The sequence below is a fragment of the Gobio gobio genome (genome assembly GCF_949357685.1).
Source record: "Gobio gobio genome assembly, chromosome: 12".
NCBI classification, from domain to species: domain Eukaryota; kingdom Metazoa; phylum Chordata; class Actinopteri; order Cypriniformes; family Gobionidae; genus Gobio; species Gobio gobio.
In genome coordinates, this window is record NC_137105.1 from 36,195,183 (window position 1) to 36,210,453 (window position 15,271).

General features: G+C 39.7%; 1 protein-coding gene across 1 annotated transcript in view; it reads left to right on the forward strand.

Moving 5' to 3' along the window:
* The first annotated feature begins 2,119 nt into the window (after positions 1–2,119).
* The window catches only part of ches1 (checkpoint suppressor 1), a 48,300-nt gene continuing 35,148 nt past the window's right edge, over positions 2,120–15,271 (forward strand). The window contains exon 1 of the mRNA XM_079831691.1: positions 2,120–2,304. The gene's annotated coding sequence lies outside the window, so the exon portion shown is untranslated. The remainder of the gene's footprint in view (positions 2,305–15,271) is intronic.

Consider the following 15,271-nt stretch of genomic DNA (forward strand, 5'->3'; position numbering starts at 1 on the left):
AGGTTCTCTATGGCATGACGTCCATAGCATTAGATCTATTGGCATAACCGAGGCTACATCTACATTACTCTGGATTCATTTGGAAACTGCATTTTCATTTCAAAATGCTCTCCATCCACATTTGCGTTTATAAAGCATTTTCCAAAAGTTTCTTGTCCACACTGAAACGATTGAGAATGCTAAAATTATTTTACTGCATATGCATAAAAAGCAATACAAGCTCACTGAGATGATACTGGGAGACAGCGTCCTACACCTACACACCCTATTTGGTATACCCGCACACGCCCCGCATCCACACTACTTAACAGAACAGAACACCCAACCCATTATACGACAGCACTAAACTAATTCCATACCCAACCCGTTTGACATAAAGAACTGTGACCCAAACCTCTCTTGCAAATCAGGTTGACAAAAAGGTTGAATTTATTTTCTCATGTAACACAAGCAATCAAACCAACATTAGGCATTTTGAGTTGCTGCATTTAAGAAAAATAGCCAAGCAGTCTGTCGTGTAAATACCAAACTTTTCCTACATCATGTGAACAGACTGCCCAAGCAGAGTATTTTGAACAAATGTGCATAAATCACAACATAGGCTATACTTACACTTAGAGGTCTCCATAAATTAAAAGAACATATGGCCCAATATGAGCCTTTACTGTCATATAATATCAGGGATATTGTAGCATGTTCACTATGAATTTAAATGTGGTTGTCTCTCCTGAAACTCTGCAGTGTATACATGGCTGTTGGTCTTCTCAGCAGCAGGAAAAACAAAACTTTTATTCAAATTGCCTATACAGAGAGCAAGCAAAGAACGCTTCCTTAAGCACGCAAACGCTGTGCTCAATGCTGCATATCGCATTGTAAATTTTTGACTCTGATAATATACCTAAATAAAAGGCTGAAATTGACAGTTAATTGCCGATTATTTCTTTGAATTATTGCACTATATAGGTTCTCCATGGCAGCATTAGATCTATTGGCATAACTGAGGCTACATCTACATTAATCTGGATTCATTTGAAAACGGCGTTTTCATTTCAAAATGCTCTCCATCCACATTTGACAATAAACCTTTGACTGTCTTCAGACTAAAGAGCATGAACACAAATAAGCACGGGACAGTTTGAAAACAGCTGCCTATCAGCGTGTACCAAATGCTGAGTTGAGTTGAAATAGTCTTGGCTATTGGACCCGCAGTCCAACCGTGCCTATTGGTTTCCGTCCTGCACCCGCACCGCAAATGTAAATATTATTCCACCAGTTCAAATATTAGCATTTCCACATGCAGGACTATGCCGGGAGATCACCAGACATAATAAAGTTCTCACGCTTTTCTTCTGGCAGGATCATTTTATTAGCAAAATATCCCACCACTTACTAGTGTGTCCAGCTCGCACTCAATCGCCATACCAAGTATGGTCTAAAACGCAACAGTCCTCATGGACAGCAGTTGTGAGTAAATTTTCTGGCATCTTTGCAGGAATGTAATATGAAGATTGTACAAATTAGCACAAAGCAGGCAAACACTGGTATAGATATCTATTGGTACAATATGCGTCACATGACGAACAAGCATCATCGTTTTCAAATTCCTCAGTTTTATCCACTTGGAAGAGCTTCTTCGAAAATCTTTGTTTCCGCAGGACAAAAACGCATCTCATGTGGATGGAAGGCCAAAACGTAGAGTTAAAGATGCATTTCCAAATGTACCGGGATTAGTGTAGACCAGGGCTGGGCAACTCTGGCCCTCAAGCTCCATTTTCCTGCAGAGCTTAGCTGCAGCCCTGCCTGTAGCTTTCTAGTAATCCTGAAGATTTTGATTAGCTTGTTCAGGTGTGTTTGTTTAAAGTTGGAGCTTAAAAAAAAGAATCTCGTGGGCCAGAGATGCCACCCCTGGTTTAGACGTAGCCTAATTGTCCTCGAATCCCCCAGTCCCGGCACGTTAATGGTTATGCCACCTGCAGCCTCTGTAGTGACTCTGGCGAGCAGGGCTTCCCCCTGAGCCACAGACAATGGCATCTTTGAGTGCACCCGATGAGCACTAGGACCCAGAGAGCGCTGCATTTTCTTCCAGGGGTTGCCTAAGCCTCAGCGCACACCCCTGCTTAGGAAAACTGAGATAGGAAAAGAGAGAGGGTGAGACTAGAGGAACGCAGCTCTGTTGTTGTGGTCACTCCAAGAACACTGCTCGGGCAGAAATGGAGGGGCTGAAGTGCAAGAACTGACCCGCTGCCGTCGGGAGGAGAGGAATACATGTGGAAGGGCTTATTCAGAGTGGATCGGGATTAAAAGGTGACTCAATTTGTTGATCTTTAGGACACACACGCGAGTGTGTGAATGCAAGCGTGCAAGCTTTTATGAGTGTGTTTATGGTAGAGGCTTCAACAAAAGGAGGCTGGAGTGTGTTTGGGAGTGTAGGGATGGTCTTCACATGCGTCTTCTGAAGGATTGTGGAAATGAGTCATCGCTGTGCACGAGGGGAATACTTGTGTGTGTGTGTGTGTGTGTGTGTGTGTGTGTGTGTGTGTGTGTGTGTGTGTGTGTGTGTGTACGTGTTTGGGGTGCTTTTCCTGTCTGGGAGGAAAGACAGCACTGTTTTCAGGGAAAAAGAGCGCAAGGCTGATCGTTCCATGCAAAATCAATAGGGAATGACATGAGACAAAAGTTTGCTGTGGATTTGAAAGGAAACGGCACAGCTTCGTCATTAACTTCTCATCTGTTTGGAACCTCAGGTTAGAATCTGGAGCGTTTCTGCGGGGAAGACAGGTTTACCACAGACTGCTTGTGATCTCTGTGATAGCCTGGACAGATGGTGGTAGGCGTGTGTGTGCATGCGTGTATAAGTGGTATGTTGTGTCTGTCAGGCGGAAAACTAGTTAAGAGAGGCAGATCTGATGAGGACCACAGCAACAGCAGAAAGACGCCTCAGTCTGACTGGCTCAACACAGCTGATTGTACACATGAACGCTGTTCGGTTTTAATCGCGCTGCCACGTGTGCGTGCACTGCATTTGTGTTTGAGTGTATTAATCTGTGTGCGAGTGTGTGGAGTCTGTTTACACACAGTGTGGACTTTAGCAATGCACATTTGGAAATCTTGGGTGACTATAACAGTGTAATCAGATTGTTTTTCTATTTTTGGTATCACGTCTATTTTGTGGTGATCTATTTGAAATATATGTATATTTGCTTGTTTTTGTGAAGGAATTTGTGTGTTTGGGTCAAATCTCCCCACAAGGACAGTAAAACCTAAAATCAGTTACAATGTCAGGACTAGTCAGCAGTCCCTTGAGGAATATGACTTAAAACGATAGTTCAGCCATAAATTAAAATTCTTTCATCAAATACTCACCCTCATGTCATTTCAAACCTGTATGACTGATTTTCTTTTGCACACAAAAACCTGGTTTCACAGACAGAGCTTAGATTAAGCCAGGATTATGCCTTAGTTCAATTAGGGCATTTAGTCTTAATACAAAACAATGGCACTGACATATTTTAAGTGCAAGTTTCTTTCAGTTAAAACAGCTCAAACATGCATTTTAGTCTGGGGCTAGGATTAAGTCTGGTCTGTGAAACTGGGGGAAAGATATTTTGAAGAATGTTGGTAACTAAACCGTTTTGGATACCACTTCCAGTGCATGGATAAAAAACAACAACAAACAAGACATCTTCAGTGGAGAAACCCTGGAAAGAAGAGAAACCTCGCTCTGAAGCGATTATACACTGTAAAAAAAATTTTTAGTAAACAAAACTTAATTTACTGTGTTTATCCAATTGATTTGTCCAATGTATTTGAATTGACAAAATTTAAAAAAAGTAATCTCAACTTTTGGGTGTATGTAAAACTCATGCGAAAAAGAAACAAAGTTGAGGTTTTTTTACAGTTTAGAGTGAGCAAAACACAGATGTCCCAGTTTTTAAAAACCTCCTCGCTTCAGGCAAAATCGCTGCTTCCACTCTTTACCGCTCACATACTCTCAACCCACACCGCAAACACAGACAAGTGGAGTGATACAAACAGTAAAAAGTTCCAGGGCAGTCATAAAAAATATCAGCACAAATAAGATTAACTGTTGTAAGACACTTTTGTCTGTTAATTTTCTTAATGAGTATATGAATATATAAAATGTTTGTTACTTAAACAACTAAATTACTCAAATTAAAGTGAAACTGAAAATGAAAAAAAAACTCTGTAAATCAAAATATTAACTAAAACTATAACACCGAACACTGAACGCGAGCGATGCGATGCGATGCAACACCACAAAACGCAATATAACCCATTATAATCAGTGATGTTGTCTACACTGGATGCGGTGCGACGCGAGCGACAAATCTCCGACAGTAAACTGATGCCTCTTTCTATTTATGACGTACTGACACATGCTTTGCGTATTGACGAGAAGGACAAACGGGCGCTTTGTCGCGTCCAGTGTAGACAGCTATTAGCTGTTGTGACGCGAGCGACAACAGTCGCATCCGTTATAGACACAGTGTAATAGTATATCAGTGTCTTGTTTTACAGTCAAAATATCTAAACATCCTTAAGCAAGGTTCATTTATTTGACGTAAAAAATATATCTTAAAGGGTTAGTTCACCCAAAAATGAAAATCCTATAATTTATTACTTACCCTCATGTCGTTCGACACCTGTAAGACCTCCGTTCATCTTCGGAACACAAATGAAGATATTTTAGTTGAAATCCGATGGCTCAGAAAGGCCTCCATTGGCACAATGTGCTTTACACTCTCAAGACCCATAAAAGGTACTAAAGATGTCGTTACAAAGTCCATCTCAGTACAGTGGTTCTACAATAATTTTATGAATTGACGAGAATAGTTTTTGTAAGAACCCCCCCCCCCTAAATAACGACTTGTATAGTGATGACCGATTTCAAAACACTGCATCATGAAGCTTCGAATTGTTATGAATCAGTGAGTCGATTCAGCGGTTTGAATCGCCAAAGTCACGTGATTTCAGCAGTTTGGCGGTTTGACGCACGATCCGAATCCTGATTCGACTCGCTGATTCATAACGCTTCGAAGCTTCATGATGCAGTGCTTTGAAATCGGTCATCACTATATAAGTCGTTATTTAGGTTTTTTGCGCACAAAAACTATTCTCGTCGCTTCATAAAGTTATTGTAGAACCACTGTAGTGAGATGGACTTTGTCGACGTCTTTAATACCTTTTATGGGTATTGAGAGTGTAAAGTACATTGTGCCAATGGAGGCCTTTCTGAGCCATCGGATTTCAACTAAAATATCTTCATCTGTGTTCCGAAGATGAACGGAGGTCTTACGGGCGTCGAACGACATGAGGGTAAGTAATTAATGACAGAATTTTCATTTTTGGGTGAACTAACCCTTTAAATTTATTCAAGCATTAATAGCATTCAAATTTGTATTCTTGTTTTAATCAGGTAATCATAATTTATTCATAGTGTGGTTAATACTAACAATACAGTATATTCTCTGAAAACAAGCATAATGTAATTTTGCATCCCATGTAATTTTCTTGATACACAATTTTTTCTTGATTCCAAAGTTGCCCTACACCAGTTTTCAAAATATATACACACTATACAACAACATTCAGTAAACTTCACAATGTGGTATACAACACTGCGTAAATATACAACAATGTGTTAAGTCCCTGTGTGGTGAAGATCAATACTGGTATGTGAATCCAGTTGGTCTAAAGACACTAAATTAGAGGAAAACGCAGTGAAAAGAAGTGTGACATTGTGACCATTCGGCCACATTTTTGCTGATTATGATGTAATGCTCAGAGAATGAGTCTCGGCCACAAAATCGGCCATACTGATGTGAGAACAGCCAGAACACTGTGTTTCCTCTCTGTGTCCTTGAACTTGTTTCAGAGAAAAGAGCAAAGCGAGGATTGAGAGGGGTGTTTAGTTTCAGGGGCTGATGTCATGACTCATGATGTCATGCTGTAGTCTGACTGATTGCTCTGCAGCTCTGCCTCTGATTGGTCCATGGCCGCTTTGGCCACGTGAGTCAGTGACTGATTTTATTTTTACTTTTCATAAATATTTACTGGCCGGTTGCTGGTGAAAGGGGTTGGCACTGTACTGCATGTGTTTGTCTTTGTGTAGTAAGGCAGGTATACATTTTAAGCGTGTAGAGCACTGTGTAAGTATGTCTTATCGTTCAAACTAACCCTCAGTCAGCAGAAGATTTTAATGATTAGCTGTGGTTATCTTTACAACTGGAACATGGAGCATTAAAAGCCCAGATTTCATGTTCATATAGCATATCTGCGTGATGATGTCATGCCTTTGTGACTCGTAAGAGATTGATCATCACCAATGGGCCATTATGTCATTTTCTAAAATGGTATAAACAGGGTCTGTTTATTCTCAAAATCAAGTTACTAGTGGTCCTTGCTTAGGCCATCACTATTATTATTGCTTGTGTGTGTGTGTGTGTGTGTGTGTGTGTGTGTGTGTGTGTGTGTGTGTGTGTGTGTGTGTGTGTGTGTGTTATTTATATACTATTATAGTAGTTATTCAAAGTTGAAATAGCTTTTGTTTTTCAGTATTTATTCTATTTTGTAAAATGTATATTTTTAATAAAGTTTTAGTTCACAATTACAACATTGGCTTATACAGTATGTGACCTTGAAACAGAACTTGCGTGTGCTATACCGCCTCGATAATTGGCCTCATATTTTGGATTTATGTGCTTGTATTATTGTCCTAGAAACCATAGGAAAGCTGAAAAATTACTCCATTCTTTCTCCCTTCCTCCACATTTTTTCCCCTCCTTTTCCATCTCTCTTGTGGACTGTAAAAGTGAAAGTGTCAGCTCACTTACAGAATGGGTCTGAGTGCACCGTCTGGATGATCCCTCAGACTCGGCACTTCAGAAGAAACCTCATGGGTCAAAGAACAGCCTGAGTTGAACATTTCAGTTTTAAGATGTTATATTATTTAAGCTGAAGTGTCATTTTTGGATGTAAAATACTGTCTCCTATCCCACATCCCAATGTGCAAAGTCATCTACATAAGCTTTCATACGCTGATTTTTCTGAAAAATAGCTATTTTGCTAATGGTTAATGTTAACCAGTTGCCTACATGACTATGAAGATGTCAACGAATAGATAGTTGAGTGAGGAAAAAACCAAGCTATTATATGAATAAAAATAATAATATAATAAAAAATATATAAAAATAATATAGTAAATAATATAATAAAAATGATATATATCATATATACACAGTGTTTTATATACTTTAAGTTACTTTTGACTTCAAGTAACCCATTACTTTTTATGGAAAGTAATGAGTAATGTGTACTTTAAGTTACTTTTTCTCACCTGGGCTGGGCTTGCTTGTTCATTTTCTTTAATAACAACAAAAAAAGTTCTGTTTTTGGCAAATGCAAAGGCCCTTTCACACCAAAAGTTAAATGAACAAGCCTGATATTGAAGGAAATGCAAACACAAGAGAAGAAACACGAGATCAGGAATAAAAACAACAATAATGTGCTGTAATTTTTGCGTTGGATCATTGAAGGTCAGCAGCAAAGACATTGGCTAATAAAGTGAGATTACATAAAGGGTATTTGTGTTATTTAACATGTTATTATTATTGCAGGTTTGCATGATATTCTGAGTTTGCATTTCACTGCTTGTATTCATTTTGAGGAATACTGAATCTGTTTTTGTGCAAGTGAGATGAGTAAATGCCTGCTCACATTTAGTCTAGAACTACAATAACCATCATGTTTACACAGCGCACACTTTTCAGTTTTCACCAACAAATTTTACGAAAGTCACTGTAAATTAACATTAGATCTTACTTTTGCTTATCAGATAGTGAATCAGATATGAGAGTTCCAGTAGCCTAACATTCATTATGTTTACAACTGTTCTAGGAATACATGCAGTGCAGTCACAGTGACTTAAGTAACATTATAGTATTTATAGGATATATTAATGCTTTTTGATGCCAGGGTTGTAAACTAATTTCTTTCATGGTCTATGGATGGACCCCCTGAATTAGCCTTGGACCCCCTGCGCATACAACTCTAGTTACATCACTGACTATCATTGATCATTTAGTTTTTTTACTTTAATGTTAATCAGTGGACAGTTGAGAAAAAAATATTTGTCTTGTCATCTCAGGTGCACTTCCAGATCACTTCCAGCACAAACTTTGACACAAGAACAATCATTTGCTTTCTGGGCAAAAAGTTTCCCGGCAAATGACTTTCCCCCCCCCTTGGTAACCAAGTCTATCATTGCCCATGCACTGATTACATTACTGGGTAGGTACACAGCATATCCAGGTTCGCTATGATATCTGACTGTTTCCCGGGGCTTTCAGATCTCTTATGTGGACGATCCACATCTATCCAGGCACTTTTTCATGAGCTTGTCCCTCTGCTCTTCGGCGTCTCCCTTCTCTCTGTCTGGACCATGCGTGGGCCTGTTCTTTGGCAATGCAAAGGGGAAAAATACCTTCCTGTATGATGTCAGAGTTAAACACCAGAGCAAGGCATAACACAGTCTGAGAGAGGTCCTAAACTCACTCCCTACGAACAACAACAGGAATGAGGTTCATCTTTTTTTTCAATGTCGCCGCTTAAGAGCAGCGCGGCGTTCATACCTTAATAGTCCTTTCGGCCGAGGTTGTGGCCGCTCCATTCATAGCGCTGGTCATCTGAGAACTGGCTTCTGATCGGGCCTGAATGAACAGCTGTGATGGTCATGAGTGCACTGTGGGTCTAGTTTCTCCAATCTGAAATGCTATGGAAAGGTCCACACGTACATGCAGTACATAAACATAGCATGGCCATAGTGTTGTGTGTATATAATGAATAATGAATATGTCTACATTTACTTATTTCTTAGCTGGCGCAAATCGACTTACAAGAAAATGCTTTCAGAGTGTTGTGACAAATTGTCAAGAGCTCAAAGAGAGGTGACTAGTGACAGCAAGAATGTAGTGCCGTTTGTAGACAGAGAAGCTGACAGTTTTAGCTTATGGTGTGCTTGTGCATGGTTTTATTTGGAGTGGGGATTCTGTAATATGAGAAACATTACTTCTAAAAGCTCAGTCAGTACAATAATCTGTTCATATTTATTTTGGTGTGTACTTGTGAAACTCTGGGCCAAAAAATACTGTTTGTTTCGAATAAGTAGAAAAATTCTCTGAAAGTTTTTTTTATAAGTTGACTCTTGCATTGCCAATACAAGATCTTGACCAAAAATATATGCACCTCTTGGTGGAAATAAATGTTGTGATGTTATTTCCATCAAGAGGTGCATACATTTTTGGTCAAGGTCTTGTGTTGACAATGTAAGAGTCAAGTACTCTGTAAAGTCTCCTCCAGCACATCCCAAAGACTTTCAATGAGTTTAAGGTCTGGACTCAGAGGTGCCAATTCATGTGTGAAAATGATTCTTCATGCCCAACCATTCTTTTACAGTTTGAGCCTGATGAATCTTCCCAGACAGCAACATAGTGTCGGCCCAGATCCGGGCCACATCTGGTACACGTGGATTCCGACACTATTTGTTGTCTGGGTCGACATTGTCATCCTGGAATATGGCCATGACACGTCTTCCTACATGGTTGTTTAAGAAATAAAAAGCTACACATTCCATCATTTAGGGTTAGAAGAACTGTTGCCAAACATATAACATGCTAGAAACATCATAAACACTGCAATTATGATCAAATCAATGATTCAATGACTCAATCAATCCAAACAGTGACTTTTTTCGGCCGGGCAGTTAAATGTGTAATAATACAATTATATATAATTATATAATTTTATTTAATAATAGCATTTATTTTATATTTGTTAAATATTTTTAAGGGATTAAACACTCTGTCAATGTTTGTACAATTTAAGAAAAGATAGATTTCATATCTATAGACTTTTGAGTAATATAAGCATATTCTACTTTAAGTGCTTAAAACAACTATGGACAATTGAGTATTTTCCTTTTCTAAAGAAAGGTGGCAGGTTCTTTAGCAACAGAAGCTCCTCTGACTTTTTACATGAGAGATGATTTGTCTTCTCATGTATTGCATGAGAGGTTGCGCTAAACAGCCTCTGCACAAGACAAGCGTGACAGCACTGTTTATTAATAAGCTAATAACCAAAAGAGCGATCGCTTCATTACTAGTGATGGGGACTTTAAAGGGGATGTCTAATGCTATTTCATGCATTCTGACTTGTTTACACTGTTGAAGAGTTGGATTCTCATTCTCAAGTTTCAAAAAATGAGTTGGACGTATGATGGAGTATTTCTGCTCCAAATTCACTCGTTCATGATTCGTATAAGTTTCTGAAAGTTTTTTTCGAGTATGGCTCTGTATGACTTCCTAAAGGGCGGAATTCCTTGTATGGGCACTTCTCCTGGAAGAGCGCGTGCGCACATCAACCAGAGCAAGAGCAAGAGCAGTCTTTCTTGTTATTAGACCACAAAATCAACAATGTCACTAAATAAGTGTGTTTTTGGTTGTGAGGGAAAGAACCTTGTTCAGCTTCCCAAATAACCCAGCGTTAAGGGAACAGTACGCAGAATCAAAAGTCATTATCCATGGATAATGCGATGGTATGTGTGTGCGCGCGCTTGTGACTCTTTAGCTCCGCCCACTACACGCCTCCACGAGCTCGGCTGTTTTTGGAAAGAATCAGTACAGCATATCTTGTCTTTTATACATCCGATAAAACTAAAGACTCTTCGGAGATGAAGGATGCAATACTACTTTATAGGTACTCAAGATTAACATGACATGAGGCAATTGGCAAGATTAACACAGTCTGTGTGTGTTCTGTACCCTTTAAAGTAACTGTTTCTGTTCAAATATTTCAGAATCATGTTTAGTTTTGTATCACTTTTTTTTAAACTGGTGACCGAAATTTTGTAGAATCCCTAAAGTAGTCATTTTTCAGATGCTTTTAGCTAAAGTGACTTAAAGGGATAGTTCACCCAAAAATGAAAATTAGCCTGTAATTTACTCTCCCCCAAGTCATCCTAGGTGTATATGACATTCTTCTTTCAGACGAATAAAATCTGAGGTATATTACAAAAATCCAGGCTAATCCAAGCATTAGAATTTGATTCATAGTTGCTCCGTCAAAATAACTTGATAAAGTTTTAAATATGGATATTTTTCTTACACACACGCATCGATTCGCTTCAGAAGGCCTTTATTAACACCCCAGAGCCGTGTGGAGCATGTTATTTGATGGGCAGATGCACTTTTTATGGACTTCAAAAAGAGAGCAACTATGAATCCAATTCTAATACTTGGATTAGCCTGGACTTTTGTAATATGACTCAAATTTTATTTGTCTGAAAGAAGAATGTCATATACACCTAGGATGACTTGAGGGTGAGTAAATTATGGGCTAATTTTCATTTTTGGGTGAACTATCCTTTTAAAGTGCACTCAATACAATTCCCCTGGACAATGGTGATGGGTCAGGGGTCACACTCAAGGGTTCAAAGTTCGCTTACTTAGCACTGCCAGTCACCTAAAGCTGGTTGATGCTGTAACGATTCCATTATGGACAAAGCATTCAAAGGTACCTATATGGCAGATTTCAAATCACGTACTGCATCGGCTGAGCATCTGCCACTGAGGTAGATGGGAATGCTAACGCATAGCTCTCTGCACGTATTTTAGACCTCCTTGGTCTTGATCCCAGCGTTGAACTTTTATTCATGGGCACAATAAAGGGTCAATTATTCCAGAGAAGCTGTTATTGAGGAAAGCTCGACTTTTGTCCCCTTATCATGATGATTAAGTGCCCAAGACTATTATGTGAGGGACCCTTATGAAGAGCAGACGCAGAGCAGGAAGTGCCGAGCTGAGATCGTGTGCTGCGGTTGGACGCAGACATGCTGACTCCTGTGATTCATGCTCTGAATACACTCAGAGGAATCAGGTATTCACAAAAGTGTGCAGCTCACACTCTGAACATCTGAGTCGATATATCACCATGTTCATTACCAGAGCTTTACAGTTTTGGGAATTCTGAAATAATCATGGAAGTGTATCCATGTTGCACTCCAAAATTCATTCTGGTAAGTTGAGAAAATATGGCAAAAGGGGTGCGTACTGGTCATGGTGTATTCTGTGATGTAAATCAGTGTTGCAAACAATAATTCAGTTATATAAATAAATAAATTAGAAACAAGCTATTCATAGAAAAGGTATATTCAAGTCAGTGTAATTTTTTGGTAAAAATTGAGTGTCACGTCATTTAATTACCTCGGTATTATCAACAACATCTGTATAACACACCATGACCGATAACGTTCTAAAAACATTTGTTTCGTTTATTGTCCATCTTGTAGTAAATCCAGTTACAGAAGTGCACTTACCATACACTACTAAAATAGGAAGTGGACTGAAACGCACCCATTGCCGACTTTGCACTGCTGGGGGATGTGAACGGGATTGTTTGAACAAACTGACTCCACAAGGACGCCGGGGACTGCGGCCGTCTTGCGGAAGCAGGCGAGTTTGATGAACCGCAGAAGTGTATGGTGTCTCGAGTTCGGCAGATCACAAAGGGCACGTTTGATGAATATGTATCTGGTGCTAGACTGTCAGCGTTCACGGTCCCCGTCTCATCTTCCTCTTCCACTCCTCCTCCTGTCCTTTGTGCTCAGATCCGTGGATGCATGGTCTCTCCCTAGAGCTTCTGTCTAATCATGGTACCATCATCCCTCAGTCACGTTACCCTGGCAGGGCCTGTCAAACAGCATACGCTAGAGGACGCGTTGACTTTGAAATGCTGCTAATGACTAGAGGATGTTCTTTTTTTTTCTGTCCTGATGGTCAAGGGCCAGTAAAGAGTTGGGTAACCACGCTCGGTTGCTAGTCCTCGGTGGCACCTGCAGGGACAAACTTCAGGCTGATGGCGAGAGGCCCGTCCTCCTGTTTGCTGGAGATAAGTGGTGATGCCACAGGGCTGATGTCTTTTTGGGTAGTGTCGATAAACACTGGCTGCTTTGGGTTCTGAGCCACCCCAAATCCAAATATCGGACTTGGAAAGCTTAGCGGTTCTGTAAACACTTTTAAAGTGCCCCTATTATGCTATTTTTAAAGGTTCCTGTTTTTGTCTCCTCCTAGGTTAATATGCATGCAAGGTCACAAACACTTTCTTTTTCTCATAATATACATTGCAGCATCACCTCTTTTCTTACAGTGTCTAAGATGGCTCGATTAAGGATCCCGTCTCTCTAAACACATCCGTTCTGAGAGCATACACTGCTCTGATTGGTCAGAGTAGGCTCAGTCTGTTGGGATTGGTCAAACGCTTATGTCAGGTTGGGTGAAGTGATGAGGCGAGGCGAGGACTTGCTAATGAGAACACTCATAAGCCGCGTGTTCACACAAAACAGGACAACGGTGAAAAAAACACAAACGGCGGGCTATGCAGCACAAGACAAAACATAACATGAAAGCACGCGGCCGACATAAACATGAACCACGTGCTACACAGAACACAACAACACATGCAGACAGAAGAGCGGTCGAGCGTACGGTGTTCGGCAGCAGCTCTACTAATGGTGAAACTGTAAGTTTATCTGCTTCAAGAACAGTGTCATTATTACCTCGCTAGTAAAAAATGTCATGCAGCTTTTAAGTTGCTAAACTTTTTTACTGATAAAATTGTCAGAGCAGCGCATTTCTATGCAAGTGTGTGTCCATACTGTATGTGTTTGTGCGTTTGTGTTACTGTGCGTTCACACCAGACGCGACTTGAGCGAATAAATCGCGTTATTAGCGCGTAGTTGGACGCTTGAACATTTTGAGTTTACTTGCTTCATTCGCACGTGACATTCACTACACAACAGACGCAAATTCGCATCATGGGATGGGCTTCTGCCAACCGGCTCGTCTCGTTGCGAAATGCCTGACATGGATTGTTTTAAAATACGGCGAATAAGCTCAATTTGCCGGCTTTAACTAGCTTGTAGTCTCTAGGGTGATTTCAGGGTGATTGAGACACTTTTTCCAAGTCATCTCAATGGCAAAAAGTGTCCCAATCACCCTGAAATCACCCTATGTATAGCTCAAATAGAGTACAGAGCGTTTTTTACAACTTACCAGATTGTCCAACCTCCTCCCTCACTTTCTTCCAAGCAAGATCCTTTGTATTCCTGTTTCTAGAAAGTACGAAGATGTATCATACAGCTCCGGGTAAACATACATGATTTTGTCCTCATTGTTATCACTACTAGAGCAAGCTCCTGATGTGAAGTTTGCATCTCAGTTGTTGCAGTAAATATGCAAAAAGTTCTTGAATTAATACTTTAAAGGTGCACACCGGTCTGTTATTGCAGGGACATCGACTTTACATTTTCATGCCCCAAACATGGCGTGGAACAAAACAATGTCAGTCAAATGTCCTCATGGGTGGTCATTGACCAATGATTGCTGCGATAGAGTCCAGACTTTCTGCCGTCAGTCTTAAGGTTTGGTTACGTGAGACTAGGCTCAAGGTCACCTCAGTTGTTTCTTGACTGTATTGAGAATTGAACCCGCAACCTTTGGGTTACCAGACTGACTTTTTAACCATTAGGCCACAACTGCCCCAAATGAAAGGTATGAAAGGAAATGTTCGAATAAACAATATGGGCACTTTGAGGCATGGATAAATGCACACTTTGAGTGTCCTTTCATTGTACCATGGGTGTGGTGAATCTTTTATGGAATATTTGAGGCTTTAAAACAACTCTTATCGACAGCATATGTGGCCTTCTGATGTTTACCACAAAAAAATCATTTCCACATGTCCCTCAGTTTCTAAAAATAAACAGTAATGAACTTACGATTGAAGTATTTGGCAGCTGGTACAGCACTGGAAATAAACATTAAACATACAGTTAACACACTTAAAAACCATGTGTTAGCATGAGACTGATTTATTAGAATCAGCTAGCAACCTTGTGCACATTATACAATCTTTCAATTCTTGTCATAATAATGAATATCCAGTAAATTCTATACATTTTGCATGGTACGTACAAAAGAAAGTGAAGTAACTATCCTTAAAGCACAGCTTCAGCACAATCAGAAGTTCGACCAAAAAGTGCCCACATCAAAATGACAATTTAAACCATTTTTTGCTGATTAAATAATGCTATTTTGCAATATTTGCTGTATAATATAATGTGGTTCAAGTTGTTTTTCATCAGGAATATTATATTAAAACAAAATAATATAATATACATCACATATTTTGTTAACCA